Here is a 13,396-nt window from a genome sequence, read left to right on the forward strand (position 1 = left end):
TTATTTTTTATTATTATTATTACAGTGATGTTAACACCTGTAATGTAAGGCCATTAGCCTCTTGACTGTTGTAAACGCTGGAATGTAGTTTGTCCAGATATTCCCTGAATCTGTTGTAATACTGATAGTTAACTGTAATACCATGTGCTCCACAGGATACACTCTGTAGATTATATTAAGTAACCAGTATTGAATACACTCTGTAGATTATATTAAGTAATCAGTATTTATGAATGACTAAATTTTGATGAAAATGGAATTTAACAGGACCAGTAAATACAGTTTAACAGTGAGAAGACACAAAAACTTCTTAAGCAGTTACATATTAATTTATTATAATTTATTTTATTATATTAATAATTGCTAATAATTAAGCAATTAAATATCAAGGTATTTTGATTTTGTAAATACTAATATTAATTGTGTTTCTGAAATTGTGTGTTGATTTTAACTTTTCTGGGAGAATTTTCTGTCAGGTTCAGAGGCGATTAACAGTGAGAGCGAGAAGCTTTGAGTTAAGCAAAGGATTTTGTCAAGGGAGAGAATCACAGGGGAGAGACTGCTCCCTGGTGGGAGATAACCTGGGACCACTTCCACGTGGAGGGGTGAGGAAGTGAGGGACAGGGCTGCCCAGGGTATGCAGCACTGGGCTTGTGCAAGGGATGGGGAAGTTGTACAGGCAGGTGAAGTATAGTATGGGGCACTCATCATGGCAGGTGTTGACCTTTTGTGCAGAGACGAGGTCAGGGGGATGGACATTCCACACTTTCCTGGATGGGAGCGGCAGCTTGATTTTGGAAGGTTGGTGGTCACTTCTGTTCTGCCCAACCTAACATTCCAGCTTTTTGCTTTATGGTGAAAGTGGGCAATGTTTGGAGCTGAAAAAAAAGCTGGCGCCTTTGGGGCTGAGGGTGAAGCTAGTGGGCAGTGGGTTATATTGGCCTGGGAAGACTTGGTTAAAACATTGATAAGTGAAGACCTTGTGAAACAAACAGGGTGTGAAAAGAGGAAACAAAAATAATATGCATGGTTGTGGTATAGAAAAGCATTCCAATTTGTTAATTGTTTTAAAGAAAAACCTGTGGTGAATACAAAGCAGTCCTCTACCACAGTGAAAATTAGCTCATTTAGATACTTTTTGGTGTTAAAATATCCAGTATTAATCAAGTCATTCCTGAGTTGTGAATTGTGAGCCTTCCTGAAGGGCTTCCCCATGACACTTTACTAAATTTAGTCCCAGGAGAATACAGTCTCCCTTTGTTGGAGGATCTGCTTGGAGTTGAAAATGATTCCTCCTCTTTCCTAATTCCTTTGGGATTTGGATCCCAGGAGTTTTATTTCCAGGAGTTTCTGGAAATAAAAAGAAAAAAGTTGTCCCTTGGTGCCAATTCCTTATTTGTGGTCCTTTCTGACATTTGCATGTAAATGGTTGCCCTCCTTTCCCTGACTAAAGCAAGTGATGATTTGTGGAATGCATCACATCCCACAAGTAACGCAACTCAAACAAATATCATGTGAATATCATATGAATATCATGTAAATGTTAGGAGCAAAATCGACAGCCTGGGATTGATTTATTGCTTGTAGCCTCTGTCTATATTCCTGAGGAATAGAAGGCTTTTCTTTGGTTTTGTTCCTAGTTTTCTTCTACTTGTTCTGTGTTGCTGTCTTTCCTTACTGGAGTGTTAAGCCGGTGATAACTAAGTGAAATGAAAGTATGCCATTGTAAAATTGGGGGGAGAAAGGTAGAGATAGGAGGGTGGGGATGGGAGGTATCACTATGCTTCTAAATCTTTATTGTGGAATACGTAAAAGCTACTTACTTTATGCAAATAAATGGAATTATAAAAACAGTGAAATGCAAAACAAAGTTCATGTAACAAACTTCAGGAAAACATTAGGAATTTTCATTCTTATCGAAGAGTATTTTACTTTTTGGGAAGTTATTAGCTCTCCTAAAAATGGCTGTCAGAATAATGTAAATAAATCTAATTATGTTTGGGTTTAACAGCAAATAGATTTATTCATATTTTCTTGTTTGGTGTATAATTTTTTACACCAGACAGTCTATCCAGGAAGGAGATACCAAAGAATTTGGATTCATTTTTATGTTTACACTGAATCCATTGATGGTCCTTCAAATGACTTTGAATACCTAGTTCATACATTTTCAGCAACTTGGAAAGATCTCTGAATGATTTACTCAACCCATTTTATCCAACTGTTAAGATCTTTGCCAAGTATCTGTTTATTGAAGTGCTAATGCTGTCAGACAAACATATGGATGAATAGATAGAACAGCATACAATCTTTTTTCCCCAAGAATAGATCTTTTTGTTGTTGTTGTATTTGTCTCTTTCAACTTGGGCATAGTCTTAGCTGTGATATAAATTAAATCATTCAGATTTTAGTTTGCAGAAATTCAGTGCAGGAAACATAGAAATCAGGATAATGGACTGCTAAAGTAGGAGTTCAGGATAAAGTAAAAAGGGTTATTTGTTAAATAAGTTCTGGAATGCCGAGTATAGTGACCACTACTGTACTCAGACTATTTCCTGCCCTTTGTGATTAGGAAAATGTTTGCTCCTTCATCTTAGCAAGTCTACAACCTCAGAAAAGTTAAGTCCCCAATCTTATATGCAGGAAAGATGATCCCCATCACAACCATCTGAGCTCCAGGGTTGTTTGAGACAAGGCAGTGTGTTGTTGAAAAATAGCTCTGTAAATAGTGGAGCTCCAAACGCATATTCACAAGTACCGTGGTTATCTTCTACATCATCTATTATTTCTTTAATGCTTCTTCAGTCAGCTAATTATTATTAAGGTAAGCAAAATTTAAATTTGAAAACAAATTTTCCAAAAATGAAAAATAGAGGACTGTGAAACTAAGGAAATATATGATGGTCAGCAGGAGCCCTCACTCTAACTTTGGAAATACAATTTCAAGGCAGGATGAAGTAGTTGGAGGAAGGGGGAAATTGCTTCAGGATACACTTATTGTTTTCCAAGATTGGTATAAGCCAAACAAGGATCCTGAAATGAACAAGGTATATAAAGAAGGCAAACATTAACTGCGTTGAACAACTTGCAGTGAAACAAAGTAGTAAAAAGTGTGGAGTGCCTCTTTAAAATCCTTGGGAAATCTTACAATTTGAACTGAGTGATCAGCAGCTAAATGTCTGTGTGCCAAGGTCTGTGGGATTATCATTGAGACATTCAACAAAACACAGCTCTAATGTTTATGACTCATGACAGAATATGGTGGACTGTATCCAAAAGATAAATTATGGTTTAAATTATTTGGCTGTTACATACCTAGCAAATTTTTGCAGCCTCTCATATTGAATGTTGGGTTTTGCTGATGGGATATTTAGTTACTTGATTAAATAAGTATTTCTTTTAAATTTTGGGGGACATATTTCTAAGTCTTTATTATTGCTGTCATTATTATCTTTGATACATAGAGAAGGCATATTTTTAATGAACTTCTAGAGAAAACACTCTAAAGGTTGTGTTTGGACGTTTCTCTAATACACAATTGGGTGAATTTAAAATAATGTCTGTTGTATTACATTGTATGACATTGTTAGACTGTTAGGATTGAAGTTCTTCATCTATCAAGTAAGCAGAGCAAAGTGGCTACTGAAGATCTCTTCCAAGTCAAAAGTTATTGCATGAAACCATTTTCCCTCTTGTACATGCCGCTGTTCTGAATCTAGGAAATGTTTTTACTAATAGCAGCTTTAAAAAAAATAGCCCTTTCATGCCCTTTATCAGCCCTAAAGATTAATTAGGGTAAGAGCAGGCTGTGTTTATACCAAAGCTTGGTGATTATGCAAACAGAGTCAATGGCCCAGTAGGTGCTGCACTTCTTCACAGAAAATTTTGAAATAAGCATTAAATCTCCTTTGCTAATCTGGTAATCACCTCTAAATAGCATCTATTGAGATCTTCTTCCTCTCTTCTCTGCACCCACCCCCATCAAATTCAAAAAACATTTGATTTCTCTGTGTTAACTTTTTTTCCCTCCTGTTCCAGCATCACCTACTTTCTCTATGTTAGAATCTGATTGCCTTTGGTGCTGTGGCCATAGCAACGATGCAATCATGTCCTACTCCTGATTGGGTGTCTTACCAGAAGTCAGGTTATCAGAAGGGCCTGGGAGAAATGTCCTGAGCCCCGAGCAGGATCTGTGTGCAGCTTTCCTAAGTGCTCATTGCGTAGCCAGTGTAGGGGAGCTTTTACCTTTGACAGCTCTGACAAGATGTGCCTAGTATTTGCCTGCTTTATTCGGTTTCCTAGACCAAGGAGAGGTTGATATGTAAGGATCCCAGCTCTAGAACCAGGTCTACAAGCAGCAGAGTGAGTGAGCTTGAAGGCACAGCCAGTGTTTCTGCAGGGTGACTGAAGCCACATGTTCTACAGTATTCCTTGGGAGTGTCCTTACTGAGGGGAGAAGCTGGGGACTCCTTGTTTAGCAAAGCTTCCCCCTTGAGATTCACCAACAACTTCCTCAAGCCTCATCCAGGCCCACCGTCAGGGTCTGCTAATGAAGTAGTAATGATTCAGTCATAAAATTTCACTTGTTTAAGTGTTTGTTTTTTGAACTCAGTTGGCAAGACTTTCTGATCAACTTAGTGTAGCAGATATCACAATGCTATATTACATAGAAATTTTATGCCTAACCAAGAAGTGGGGGGGAAAGTGAGATATTAAGCCCATTTGCTGACAAAAGCAATAGGTATGAAAGAACAAAGAAACAGTGAATTCCAGACATGACTCATAAATTGGTCACCTTTTCTCATAGGTTCCTACATTGCTGGCCTAGAAAGCTGGTATCATTGTGTTTTAAACCATTAACAACAGCAGCAGCACCACCAAGGGAAAAAAAAATTGCATCTTTTTTTTCATCAGCATTCTAACTCACCATGTTGCCCATGACAAGTGATATCCCTACAAGGGGGTCTCTGGAGTTCATCTTTCCAGAAAGCATTTACTTGTGGTAGACTGACATGACCAGGGGCGACTATGGTTAAGTCTTCCAGGCATCCCAGTATGTCCATCATTTGGTATTAGTAGACACACGTTAATCACGTCACCAAATTCACTGGCACACACTAAGTGACAACACCAGGGGCCTGGCATGACTGTGTTTCTCAGACGCAAGTGGCTCATTACTGGTCCCTGTAGTACACAAATCACATATTCCGAATTAAGGCTCGACAATTTATACACTGGTCTCAAGCTGTCGTTGATTGCCATTTTGAAATGGGCTGGACATGATTTAAAAATATGTGGGCTTCCTAGGAAAGTTTCCCAGGAAGAGGTGTATGACAAACCGAAATCAATACTGCAGTGCTACGTTACGTTCGAGTTTGGAATCAGGAGGTTGGTTGTGTATCCTCTTGCAGCCTTTCCTCTTGGTGAGGAACTTACAAGCTACCTCAAAAATAGAAGACCTGGTTTGTTTCAGAGGCAGCACTTGCAATGACTAGCAAGCAAGGCACCTTTTCCTCCTTGAATCATTTTATTTCTCCTATAGATTGCATGTGGTGTTTGAGGTAGAGCGAGCAAAGCTGCCAATATTGCAAGCAAATGCTTCAGCACCTTTCATTTTTCATTCTGAGCAGGAACCCTCTTCTTAAACTTGTCCATTTTACAGAGGGAAGATCGAAGCCACTGGCATATTGTCAGGGCTGCTTTACTGTCATTACTTACAAAGGTCACCGGAATGCATTGACTTCTTACATTGCATATTGTAAAGTGACTCATTTTTTGACATATTTATGGGAAAGTGGCAGGATCCAAGTGGCTGTTATTGTCTTTCGGTTTTGGCTTCTATTACAAACGCAGAAGCCAATAACAACTCTGAAATCACCATTGTGGAGGAGGAAAAAAACAGTTTCAAAGAAACAGACTCCATTAACTGGTGGGAACGGAAGGGAGAAGAGAGTTCTAGAAGACGGAATGCAAACGCTAGTTTTGTTTTCCTGCCTTCACAGAACCCAGTCGAGGGGGTAGCAATGCCTTCTTGGAGAGCCCCTGTTGGCGGTGCCTGTTTGGAGGTGCATTCTAAGTTGCTGTCTTTTACCAGGCTGGAAGTAAAAATTAACCCACACTGTACCCCATGAATCATCACTCCCTGGATGCTCCTAGAGTTTCCTGAGAGTAATTCTGTCTCAAAGGAATCACTTCTGAAGTCGAAGATGAAAAACACAGGAGCTGAGTAATATTGATAGTGCCAGGGTATGCTATTTCCTAGGTAGGTATTTTGAATCTTCACTTCTTCCCTTTTGATTTTTTTTGCACTGTTCCCTTTTCCACTGAATTAAGGAAGCCTCCACTCATATTCATAGCCTGCTTTCACTAAAATTAGAGGCTCGGAAACAAGGACATATTGTTAAAAATGAATAAATTAGAGCCACATTAAGCCATCCAGCTCCGCCACAGAGAAGGGAATCTAGCAGTTGGTTCAAACAAACAATCTTCTTAAATAGGAAATGTGCTTTAAAGCCATCCTGCTGTGATCCTGTTAATTACCAAAGAAGATCAGAACTCCTTGGGTTCATGGGATCCTTTTACCTAGAGTGTGGCAGCTCCAGCTGCATTAGCAATCAGAAATTTGCACATCCCTTCAGACTAGCGAGGGGATGTTATTAAAGGGAAGTCATTTGCCCCAGTCCCTAAGATGTAGCCTGGCAGAAATTCAATAACTGTTTGTGATATGCTCATTCCACCGCTCTGTTTAAAGCTTTTAGCTCTTGACATGCAACAGCATTTGCCTCCATCTCCATTCCCTGGATGAAAGGGAACAAAAATGTCCCACTTAGGGGGTTGCTTTCAGAACACAGCACGGTGTGTGATCAGCTTTCATTACAAATCATGTGAAGAGACACTAAAAAATACACACACACACACACACACACACACAGAGCTCTCCTTTCCTGTCTGACTCTCCTTATGTCCCCTCTACCTCTACCCCCACCTCCTGCTCGCTCGCTGGCTCGCTCTCACTGTCCCCTTCTCTCTCCCTCCTCTCTCCTCCTCCCAACACTGCCTTTTTCTCTCCCACTCACATCCTCTGATGGGCATTCAAGCTAGTAAAATGCATGTTGGAGAATCCCACTAATACAACTCGGTACACACAGAGCCAGGGGGATTGTACATGTGTGTGAATTTCTCTTCAAAAGTAAAAGGTAAAGGAAAAAAATAGAAACTCTTAGAATACATACAAGGAAAAAAACCTCAAAAGAGAATTCAGGTACTGTAAAAGCATGGGCATCAGCAAAACCAGAAATAGAGCATGTTGAAATAGATATGGATATTTTCAACTTACCTTGCAAAAGCAGTTGCAACGCCAGACCACCTCCAGTGTTCCCATGTGCCGGCTTTCTCAGCTCCTTGGTTGACATAATCACATGGTGGTGTTCTTGTCCAGGAGTCAGTAGGTGCACGTGTGTGTGTGTGTGTGATAAAGTGTACAAAAATATGTGCTAGAGATAAACACACGAGCAAGCAATCTTAGCTCTGGATTCTAAAATGTGAACGCAGGCAGGCAGGCAGGCAGGCAGGCGGCTGCAGCAAGAATTCCCCCTTACGCCTGGAACTCCTCTCAGGCGGCGGGCTGAGGCTCTCAGTCCAGGCGAGAGAGATCCTGTGGGCTGCTTTTATGTCTCCCTGTCCCCATGGTGGTTAGTGGTGCATCGTTCACCCGATCAGTTGTCACACTGACATGGTGCTGCCTGCTCAGCGGTCATTAATAACTGAACACCCTCCACTCCCCAGAGAGGAGCCAATCGCTTCAGACTGCCAAGATGTAGCACTCGCAGCTGCTCCAGTCTGGTTGGCTGAAACAACCTGTCTGTTCGATGACACTGCTGCTTAGGATACAAATAAATGAAACGGGCTTGCATTTTCCAAGGGATCCTTTTCCTCCCTTCTTTCTCCTCCTCCTGCTCCAACTCTGGCTCCTTCTTTTTCTTCAGGGGAGCGTCGGGAATTTTCGACAAGTTTTCCCATTTTTAGGCTATCCAGCCCAGCTGTGCTCTCACTGTGAAGACAGGCAGGGCACGCTACCAATGTGGATTTCCCAAACATCCAAAAACACCGGGTGGAGATTCGAGCCTCCTAGTTTCCTCTGTGGAAAGTTCGGGAATGGTTGCATCAGCTTGAAACTGTTTTCAGTGGTATTTGGTTGTCTATAGATTCCACTTAATTCAGCATATGTGCTTGCTATTCAAAAACACTTTATTTTGTAATGTAACCTTGACATTTCTTAACTGGACTGACTAGAATCTTTGTATTTTTGCCTGTTTTTAGCACTGGCATTTCCAGAGGTAATATTTTTAAAAGGTTCATTTCTAATTATATTAACTCATTTCCCCTAATATGATGTGATGAATCTGCTAGCCACCTCCAAATTAGGTACACAGGAGGGGTGTTTATATGTGTTCTGTGTGTGTTTCAGATGTGTATTTTACTAGTCCAGGGATATACTTCAACTGTTACAAAGTAAGTCATGAAAAAAAGACTTCTTTTTAGATCCCCTAATTTTGAACATATATTGTGCAGGAAAATATACTTTATAAGCCATATATAAAACACTTTATGAATTTCCAGAAATTCATAAATATACAAAATACAGAGGGGCATAGTAACGTGTTTTTCTCAATGCGTGACAAACAGAAAGCAGCTTTAAAAGTACGTGGTTTGCAATCTTAATTATTGTACTGGAGAAACATCTTGTTGAGAAGAATGGAACATGAGGATCAATTTATCAACAGGTCAAAAGTAGGCTGTATTCTTCACTCTAGCCCTAGTGTTTGAGAGACTGCCCTCTAGTGGAACAAAAAGAAATGACATTATTCGATTTACTTCAATCACTTCAAACCTAATTGCCCAAATGTCCACTGAAACGACACAGACTCAGAGTTTGCAGATATTATAATCATATTAGAATACCAGGGGATTTTAAAAGCACGAGCTTTTTGCCTCTAAGCACCAAGCGGAGAGGGCATTTCAGCACTACTATAACCTATTGCTGAAGTGCCTGGTTGAGCTCTGCGTACACCTCTGAACTGTCTTTCTCTGAATGCATTCCAGGGAGGCAGAAGGCTCAAGTAGTTGATTCCCTTCCGCTCACATGGGAGACCCAGGTGGAGCTCTGGGCTCCTTGGTTTGGCCTGGTTTCAGACCAGATTTGGGGGGCCATTTGCAAAGTAAGCCAGCAAAGGAAAGAATGCTTCTGATACTGTTGCTCTGCTTTGCAAATAAACAGAAATAAATAAGCTATAGAAATTAGTAACTGATATTTCCTCCCTGAGATTTTCTGCAAAAGGTTTTGAAATTGCTTTTTTTCTGTAAAAATTAATTAATATTGTTAAATGGTTTCCTTCTAGATTCGCAAATAACCGAGTGACCCACCTTTTACCATCTTCTTATCATGTTAAATTCTGATTTATGTTTCTGTGTTTACACAGGAAGAGCTTGTTCAACTATTGTTAGGAACTATGCTTGAGTGTTGGGATATTGTATTGGAGTGTGTCCATGTAAAATTTAATGTATTTATGGAAATCGTTCTTCTAATCCCTTAATTTTATTCTTTCTATCTCTGATTTCTGGTGCATCTTGAACCATCTCAATACTTGTAGGATTTATTTCCACAGGCGGAAGAATTATGTTAAAATTGTGAGAATTATTTGAAAAGAATTTTCTCTCATGCTTCCTTAAGAGTCTCATTTTACTTAATTGGTATTGATTGCATAACTGACAAATGCAGTAATCAAGTCAATTTGTATAATGTGCCCTCACAATGAAAGTATATGTCATGGTAGTCAGATACAGGATTAAACTACTTCCTTGGCTTTTAAATGAAAGTAACAATCATACCTCATATTTTTAAGTTTCAGTATCTGTCAAAACTCTAAAAAAGAGTATTTTAAGTTTTACTTAAGCTAGAATTTTTGGTAAAAATATATATTTCTTTAAAGAGTGAGTTAACAGGAGAGGAGACACAGAAAGATCTTCCATCCAGTGGTTCACTCCCCCAAGTGATTTCAACAGCCAGAGCTGGGCTGTTCTGACACCAGGTTCCAGGAGCCAGGAGCTTGTTCTGGGTCCCCTGTGCTAAAGCTCTTATGTCATCTTCCACTGCTTTCCTCGGCTATGAGCAGGAAGCTGGATTGGAAGTGGAGCAGCCAGGACTAGACTCAGTGCTCTTATGGGATGCTGATGCTACAGGTGAAGGCTTGGCCTATTTTGGGAAGGTGAAGAATGAGGTTATTGTTTGTAGAGTTATCCTTTTAATGGGAATCCGTACCAATTTCAAAACTTCTCATTTTATGGGTTTACTAGGGTAGCTTTACAGATGAGAGTATAGCTTGGTAGAGAAAGCAACAATGGCTTTGGATGAGAAGGGTGAGAGTTCTGTCATTTGACCGTCATTTCCATCTTGCTTCCAGGGCATCAGCAGCTTAGGAGGATCATTGTGGATTTCAGGTGCCTTTGTGCCCATCCAGGATGTCAGTGACCCACTGGGAATGTGAAAGATGGCTTTCCCAAAAGATGTGTGGAAAGTTATTTAGGAGCCTTGTGTGCTGCAAAGCACCCTTTGTAGATGCTTATGTGAGGTAGGGTAGGAATTGAGGACTGTTCGTATAGTTGTCAACAGTCATTAAGTGAGAACATGGAGTTTTAAATACCTGAGTCCTAGAAGGCCCATAAACCAGATCGAGTACACGAAGCTTGTGTCAGAGAACCAGGAGCAGAGTCCCCTCATGTCTTCCAGGATTTCTGCGCTGCGTCACTTTGTCAACTGCTGGTCAGTTGGATGTTCTCATCTTTTCTTTCTTACTCTCCCTCCCCCATCCACTTTTGTTCCCCCTCAATATTTTTTCTTGACCAGCTCACTGAAAGTGAAAGAGAAATTTCACTTTGTGAATCAAATCCAATGTGCTACAGGAACGTGCATGTTAACTGCGTTGTAGTGAATGTCTGTAGGGTTTCCCAAATAAGTACTCCATTTTAATGAAAATGTATTGAAATTTTTATTAAAAATTTATTTATTGTACTGGAAATTCAGAGGGGGGTGTGTGGAGAGAAAAGATATCCACTGGTTTATCTACTAGTTTACTCTCCAAATGGCTACGACAACCTGCATTGGGTCTCCCACATGGATGCAGCAGCCCAAGTATTTGGTCCATCCTCTACTAATTTCCCAGGCCAGTATTGGTTAGCTGGATTGGAAATGGATCATCTGGGTCTTAAATTGATGCCAGTATGGGATGCCAGCACTACAACCAGAGGATTAACTTACTATGCTGTTGTGTCAGGCTTCTGCATTATAATTTTTGAAAATGCAAATGAATGATTACAAGGTCAAATTATGTTGAAAGAATTTTGCCTACATTATAAAGAAAGAACATATCAGGGTACAGTAAATATCCATTCATTTAATCAGTGACTGAATTCATTAAAATTTTATCAGTTTATTGCCGTTTCATCAAGAAGGATGTTATTTACCTGTGTGCTTTTGTAAGAGACGTAGTGTGGCCAATGTGTGGATTTCAGGATCTGAGAGTGGACTGCCTGGATTTGAATTCTTTACCTTGCTACTTCCAACTATAGGAGGTTGAACTTTCAACTCTGCTGAGTATCATTGTGCATCTAAGGATTAAAGCTGTCAATATCTTACAGAGCTTAGGGAAGTGCCTGAAACATAGTAAGCCTGAAGAAGTGTTTGATATTATCATTTGTGTCATTGTTGTTTTTATCATCATGGTAATGGTTATCTTCATCTTTTTCCTTTACTTCCTCCTCATTGCCATTTTATTCCAACTTTCCCCTTTGTTTCGAATGCTCTTTATATCTTCTACTCCAAGTCATTGACTGGGTGGTTTTCTCCCACCCTCCCTCCCTCTCTTCCTTCCTTTCTCTTTCTCTTTCTCTCTCTCCCCTCTCTTCTCCCTTCATTTCTTTTCTTCCTTCCTTCTTTCCTTTCTTTCCCTCTCTCTAAGATTTATTTGTTTTCATTTGAAAGACAGACTTTACAAAGAAAGAAGGAGAGTCAAAGAGAAGTCTTCCATCTACTGGGTCGCTCTCCAAACAGCCACAACAGCCTAAGCTGAGCTGATCTAAAGCTGGGAGCCTCTTCCAGGCCTCCCATGGGAGGGGAGGAGCCCAAGGACTTGGGCCATCCTCCACTGCTTTCCCAGACAGTAAGCAGGGACATAGAATGAAAGTGGAGCTGCCGGGACACAAACTGGCACCCACAGGGGATGCTGGAGCCGCCGGATGGAGCATTAGCATGCTGCATCACCAGCTAGCCTCAAGCCTTTGACTTTCACATGCCTATTCTCTTGCTCCTCCTCCTCTTTCCTTTTTCTTCTCCTTATTCCTTCTTCCTTTCTTCTCTCTCCTCCCCATTTTTCAAACCAGAGTAATAGAGAGAGAGAAAGAGAGAAGCAGAGAGACAGGACATCTTCCACTCATTGGTTCACTACCCCAATGCTCACTACAGCCTGGACTGTTAATCTAGTAATCACCCACTTTTTTCATATTATAATTGTTTCTATAATTTCACCTCTTTCTTATTCTGGCTTTTAAGATCCTCCTGAAGAGGGTGTATGTCTTATTATGTCTTAAAACTCCAGAGTGCTTTAAAAATGGAGAAAACAACATTTGTTGAATGCTAACATATGTCTTATGTGTTTTTAAAGTTATTCAATCCTCACAACATTTTTTTAACATGGAAATTTTTAATCCCCATTCGACAGTGTAGAAGCATTGCCTGAAAGAAGTTAGGTTACTTGCTCAGTGTCACAAGACTATTAAATAATGAGGCTAAAATTTGAACTTTGTTCTGTCTACGTATGGCACTAAGGCTGTTTAGGCTACAAGAGGCTCTCAATATTCATTTCTAAAATAAATGAATGCTTGATTGATGGCTTTGCTAACCAATTCAATGTAGTCAGCAATATGGAATGCCAAAAATAAAATACTATTTTTAAGAAGGAGAGGATTTTATGCACTAGACAGTGGGTGCTTTTACATCATTATGATTGTTCAGTGTTGATGACAGGATGGTTACTGCTGTCAGGATCTGAGAAACAGAGCTCTGAAGAAGTGCAGTGCCAGCTTGGAAAGACGAGTTGATATGCTCAGAAAGCTAAGTACATAGGGCTGAATGGCTCATGATGGAGTCTAGCATTGTGCTAGGAAGGTCTTGAGTTGTTTTGTCTTCTGCAGTCTAATTTTTTAAAAAATGTCTTTAACTTATTAGAAGAAGGGGTGGGGTGTTCCTTCATCTGGTTGGCCTCTTGACTAGCCCACAATGACCAGACTGGAACAAAGCTAAGAGTGGGAACTAGATCTTCTGTGCGGATGATGAGGACCCAGC

General features: G+C 40.2%; 2 protein-coding genes across 2 annotated transcripts in view; one reads left to right on the plus strand and one right to left on the minus strand.

Moving 5' to 3' along the window:
* LRRN3 (leucine rich repeat neuronal 3) overlaps positions 1–7,808 on the minus strand; it is a 33,544-nt gene extending 25,736 nt beyond the window's left edge. The window contains exon 1 of the mRNA XM_058654977.1: positions 7,337–7,808. The gene's annotated coding sequence lies outside the window, so the exon portion shown is untranslated. The remainder of the gene's footprint in view (positions 1–7,336) is intronic.
* Positions 1–13,396, plus strand: part of IMMP2L (inner mitochondrial membrane peptidase subunit 2) — a 761,903-nt gene that overhangs the window by 392,824 nt on the left and 355,683 nt on the right. The gene's annotated exons all lie outside the window — the stretch shown is intronic.

This window comes from Ochotona princeps, chromosome 25 (genome assembly GCF_030435755.1).
Source record: "Ochotona princeps isolate mOchPri1 chromosome 25, mOchPri1.hap1, whole genome shotgun sequence".
NCBI lineage: Eukaryota > Metazoa > Chordata > Mammalia > Lagomorpha > Ochotonidae > Ochotona > Ochotona princeps.